At 41.8% G+C, this 5,927-nt stretch overlaps 1 protein-coding gene across 2 annotated transcripts in view; it reads right to left on the minus strand.

Moving 5' to 3' along the window:
* Positions 1–5,595, minus strand: part of sema4c (sema domain, immunoglobulin domain (Ig), transmembrane domain (TM) and short cytoplasmic domain, (semaphorin) 4C) — an 87,668-nt gene extending 82,073 nt beyond the window's left edge. For both annotated transcript variants that reach the window (XM_062418158.1, XM_062418157.1), the window contains exon 1: positions 5,376–5,595. The gene's annotated coding sequence lies outside the window, so the exon portion shown is untranslated. The remainder of the gene's footprint in view (positions 1–5,375) is intronic.
* Between the last annotated feature and the right edge of the window lie 332 nt (positions 5,596–5,927).

Raw genomic sequence — 5,927 nt, forward strand, 5'->3', positions numbered from 1 at the left:
TGCCAAAAAACCCTCTGGATCCATCCTCGCGGCCTGACGGAAAACTTCTCAACAGGCGTTAAAGCTGCTGAGAGGGGGCTTGGAGGTTGTGTAGTGTGCAGTGTGGTGTGTGTGTGTGCTTCAGCTTGTGCTTGTTTTCTATATTATTGCAAGTGCTTTCTGAAGCTTTATAACATCAGTAAATTGTAGTCATATCAGATTCGGTTTCCATGGTGGCTGTGAACTCCACAAACTGCAGCAAATGAGGCAATTCACCATTTTGACAAGACGTATGACACATTAAGTGGAAATGTTGCGCATAAATACAACACGAGCAACCTGGAGAGCGCATTTTCGATAGCACATATGCAACATAAAATAAAAAAACACAGCGAATAAAGCAACATCACTGTCTCCCAATTCCATTCAATATGGTGCGTGTGAGCAGGTTTTTAGTATTTGGTGTGCTCACACTGGAAAAGGTGACAGAATTAAGTGCATTATGCATATTAAAACACACTGTGGATGATGCAATGCACAAAGGAAACGGAGGTGCTGTTCACAGCTGCATTTTTAAATAAATTGCAGGTGGTGCTAAGAGGTGGGATAATGAATGAATAAAGCATTACATCTTTAAAAAGAACATTTCGCTTTCTCTTTGTGGATTTTAATTGGATGCTATAGATGTTTCAGGGTTGCAGTTTCAGGAACCCAGCATCACTTTCGAATCAAATCTTTCTTCGTGTAAAAATCTTGCACATTGTTGTTGTTTTTTTGTATTCTAGCTGCAAAAACAGTACATGACGATTAATGTATACTAAGCACTGTTTGCAATTACATTAAGTAAGTGGTATGAAAATGGAGGCTTCTAGGGGACATAACAAACTAATGAACATGCATGAATATAAATTAGGAAAAGACTAGGTGGAAATCTCTCTCATTAGAATCACAGCTTTAAAACTAAAATAAATTCTTGGCTTACTTTCCAGCATCATTGACAGGTGGCCAGCTTCAGCCACACTTGAAGGCATGTTTATCAGTTTTTAGTGTCCCCAGGAAACTTGTACTCTGTTGTAACTCTCCGTCTCCGTCTTGTTTACGACTGACAACATTTCTGCATCTTTTTTTTTTTTTAAACTTGTGTTTTCCATTTCTTTATGTCGAACATGTGCTTTTCTTATCTCTCGGTGCTTTGAGCCATCTTGGCCACCCTATATTTCCTCCTCACAAAGCGAGACTGCTTTATAGAACAGAACGAGATTGCTGTGTTCTAGGAGAGCTTGAAAATCTTCAAAATAGGAGACAGTTCAATGGGTGAAAGATCAGTGAAACAAAACCGAAAAAGGATTTCTGTTACTTTTATCCCTTTCTCCAGAAAGCCAACGAGAAATAGAGACACAACACATGAAGGGGGAGGATAAACAACACATAGAGGGAGGCAGCAGTTCATGTTTTTGGTGTTAATCTCAAGAAATAGTAAAAAAAAAAAACACCAGTGACAATGGCAAAAAAAATCCATGTAAGTGACAAAGTATAAAAATCCTTGGCATTTGTGAGTGTGTGTGAAGGTGAATAAGTGATAGACAGAGTCACCGTGTCATTTTTAGTCCACAGCTGTACACATTGCAGTGTTCCTCAGCATAGACACACACACACACTCACTCACTATTTTGCAATTTCTCAAGCAATCCTTGATAATGAAGCGATACCAATAATAATGCAAGCACGTATTAACCGAAAGCATGAAAACATAAGGTTTATATCACAGTGACCCTGCACCCTGCCACAGTCCATTTACTCTGACGTTCTTGTAAACAAGTCTCTTCCCTTCCTTCTTTTTCTAAACATCAGCCTGTCCAGCTCAGCCCTGCCTCCCGCTGTTTCCCTCCAGCACACACTCATATGTCCACACACACACACACACACACACACACACACACACACACACACACACACACACACACACACACACACACACACACACACACACACACACATGCTATACCCATCTGCCTCTGCACTCCAGACCTTGCATCTGGCCTACCGTGAACCATATCTCTGTTCAACACAAACATACACAGTGTGAAGCATCAAAAAAAAGGGGGGGGGGGGGGGAAAGAAGAGTCGGGGTGATTCTGTTTATGCGGCATCAGGACACAGAGGGCATGACTGGTGATGTGAACTTCTCCCTTCAGCTTGGCGGGGAGAGCAATGACACACAGACCAGTTTGAAGACAAAGCGAAAACTAAAGCAAATCTGCCTCTAAGAGAGATTTTTATACAGAAGAGAAAAAAGGCAGAAGATGTACAAAATCAGTGGGATTGAAAAGGTGGTTGTTGTGAAAATGATGCCTCAGTGGGAAGCCGGTGCATCAATTGTTGTTCAGCAAAGGATATAACAAAAAAAAAAGCCTCTCCCACCATATAAAACACATTATTGTTAGCGAATTGTGATCCGTGCGCTCTCACAGCACCACATGAAGCACGAGCACAGACTGAATGCTCTCTGTGTGTGTCCCTGTACATGAAGCTTTGGAGTTACATAATCAGAAATCATCCCATTATCACAAGAGTTTACCGTGCATTCAGCTGCTCGCCATGTGGGATACCGTATCTGTTGCATTGACGTGATGCATGTGACACCGAGATGACAATTAAACACACGCGCCCGCACAAACATACACACACACACACACACAAACACACACACGTAAACAGAGCGAACCAGACAGGAGACATCTGGTGCAGTGACCATGTAACGGCTATGATGCAATGTTGGCTCTTTGGTGTCAAAACACACAATTTCTGTGTGTTTCACATATGTGCACTCATGCAAAAAACACATACACTGACACAGATAGTTAAATGTCCAGCGGCCGGGCCATGTGCATGCAGCATATACAGTATAAACACACACATGCTGAGTAACACATCAAAGTTTTTAAAAAGTCCACCTTGGATTCCAAAACGATGATATGACATTAAAAGCTGCTTAGTGAACCATGCGGTCATGCTATGTGTGTGTAGAAGCATGCCTGTTTACATGTGTGGTATGATGCATGTGATCCTTTGTCTTGCGTGACTGTGTCGTTTTTTTGAGTTTGTGTGTGTGTGTGTGTGTGTGTGTGAGGAGCATGAGGAGTGTGTGTGTGTGTGTGTGTGTGTGTGTGTGTGTGTGTGTGTGTGTGTGTGTGTGTGTGTGTGTGTGTGTGTGTGTGTGTGTGTGTGTGCGAGGAGCATGAGAAGTGTGTGAGGAAAGATGGGAAGGAGGCTGGCTGTCAGGATGTGAAGTCCATTGTCTGTCTGACAATGAAGAGATCGAGTCGGCAGGAGCCCTGTGGCTCTCTCAATGGAAGCATTAACATCTGGGGCCACAGGGCTGCGGTGTGTGTGTGTGTGTGTGTGTGTGTGTGTGTGTGTGTGTGTGTATGTGTGTGTGTGTGTCCTTTGTTGCAACTGTCCTGGATAAAACTGGATTTTAAAAAGGTTTTTCCCCCCAAAATTGGGAATAATTCAGATGTCAGAAACATGTTATTCAACAACCAATTTGCTTTTCCTCCTTTTCAAAAATAGGACATATCTCCTTGTAACCTGCTTCAGTCAAACATAATCTACTCTGTGTGTTCCTCTCAAGGATTATGTCTATTTTTAAAGGTCTGTGAACTTGATTTTCGCAAAATAAAAGGTGAGGTAAAGTGAATTTGGGTAGGATTATCCTCTGCTACATCCCCTCCGCACCGCAAATGTCAGCTTGCGGCTCAATGCTAATGCTGAATACTACCAGTATATTACTTTCATCAATCTTTGGCAAATTATATGCTGACATACACAAACGCGGCAATGCACCAGCCTTATGAAAAAAGGAAATCCTGTGATAAACTTTATGAAGAAAATACACAAAGCGCTAAGTGGATCTTCGAGCACAATCACACTCAAATAAAGTCATCCTCCACCCACCCCATCCGCCCCCCCACATGGCAATAACACCACTTTACTAACTTCTCCCACAACACTTTTCAAGGTCTTGTAGGTTCATACCCCCCCCCCCCCAAAAAAAAAAAAAAAATCTGTACTGTCTGTCAGTTAACTGGCAGTGGCACCATACAGCTTGTAAAAGAAAAGAAAAAAGAAAAGGGAAAAACAGGCAACCCCCCCCCCCCTCTCTCTCCTCCTTCTCCTTCTCCACCTCCTCCTCCTATCCCATTAAACCACCACCTTTTTAAACAACTCTTGCTCGCTGTCCAGAGTGTCCATCTCCTCCTCAGTAATTACAACAATCACTCAACTGGAGCTAATACTTCATTAAAAAGCCACACAAAAAATAAGAAAATAAAATCAGAAGGGGACAGCACTCTAAAGTAATATCTCAAGTCAGTGGATTATTGTCACCATGAGAGCTTAATTTTTGGACTTTCAGCTGAGCATGCAGGAAATGAAAGCAGCTATTCAAGAGGTTCATTGCTCTTATGGCTGGCACTGGACTTGGATGGAGGCTGTCACACACACATATATATATATATATATATATATATATATATATATATATATATATATATATATATATATATATATATATATATATATATATGAATGACAGCTACGAGTGAATATATATGACAAGAAGCTTTTAAAAAATCATACGTTTTCAAGCAGGATGTCATGGAAATGCCTCTAAAATAATACATATATTTACTGTAACTCTTTGACATTTTCCAGAGCATGTCTATAATCTATAAACTCTCAGTCCAAGCAGATAAAAATAGAAGTCAGGGATATTATATTGATTCCACATGAGATAAGAAACACAAGCAAAGCAAAGCAAGGTCTTTAAAAGTTCACACACACACTCCAGACTTAGAATTATTACAGCCAATTATGATCATATGAAGTGATTTCAACTCCCAGGGAAATAACTCAAGCATTTTGCAGCATGAGGAGGATATTACGAGTACGATACAGCACACATTTAGACAATATAAGGCTCCATTTCTGGGCTGATTTTAAAGCAGCAACACACTGGAGATACACACACACTATACAGTGAAACCCCGGAGTTGATCCCCGTCCAACAGCTCCTGACCGCAGTGCGCTGTGTTTACACTGCGCGAAATGGAGATAAAGTTGCACTGCATCGAGCCCCGAACGGACAACCTCCCAACACATAGAAATGATCTGTGTGTGTGTGGGGAGGGAAAAAAACATCACGTCGTATCTCCAAACGTCCCGATACCCAAAAATAAAAAAGAATTCCCAAGGAAAAAAAACGATGGGGGCTTCGTGGCAACAGTTGGAGATCCGGAGAGTCGGGATTTACCTCTGCTTCCTCTGTCTACTTTTAATCCAGACCCAACAAACACTGCAGCCTCCATGGCGATAAATAACGGCTCCAAACTTACCTTATTATTACGCTGATGGTGCTGATGATTACAGGCAAAGCATCCTGCGCTTTCCTCTCCCGTCTTTCTCTGACGACAGATCCAGGATCCTTTTTCCTCTGTCTCTCTCTCTCTCTCTCTCTCCTTCTCTCTCCCTCTCTCTCTTCTTCTCCGTTATCTGATTTGTTTGTGTATATGAGTTATAAATTATTCCACATCCTCACACCCATTTCACACTGATTCGTCCCGGGTGTCTCCTTCTCTTTCTTGTCCTCCTCTCTTGTTTCTTCTGTTATTTAAAAAAAAAGGTTTGGACCATAAGGAAAAATCAAGCCATATGATCCTGTCATTCAGTTTCTACACAGAGGAACTGGCTCTCCGCGCAACTCCCCTCCCAAGGCTTTGTAACACGAAACCAGAGGAGGAGGAGGAGGAGGAGGAGAAACGAGGAGAGGAAAAAAAAAGAAAAAAAGGGAAAGAAAAGAAAAGAAAGCGTCAATTTAATCCACTATCTGGGACGAGCTTAGATAGATCTACACGCCTCTATGTCTCACTGCGCAGAAGTTCCAGCAG

The sequence above is a fragment of the Scomber scombrus genome, chromosome 4 (genome assembly GCF_963691925.1).
Source record: "Scomber scombrus chromosome 4, fScoSco1.1, whole genome shotgun sequence".
Classification (NCBI taxonomy): domain Eukaryota; kingdom Metazoa; phylum Chordata; class Actinopteri; order Scombriformes; family Scombridae; genus Scomber; species Scomber scombrus.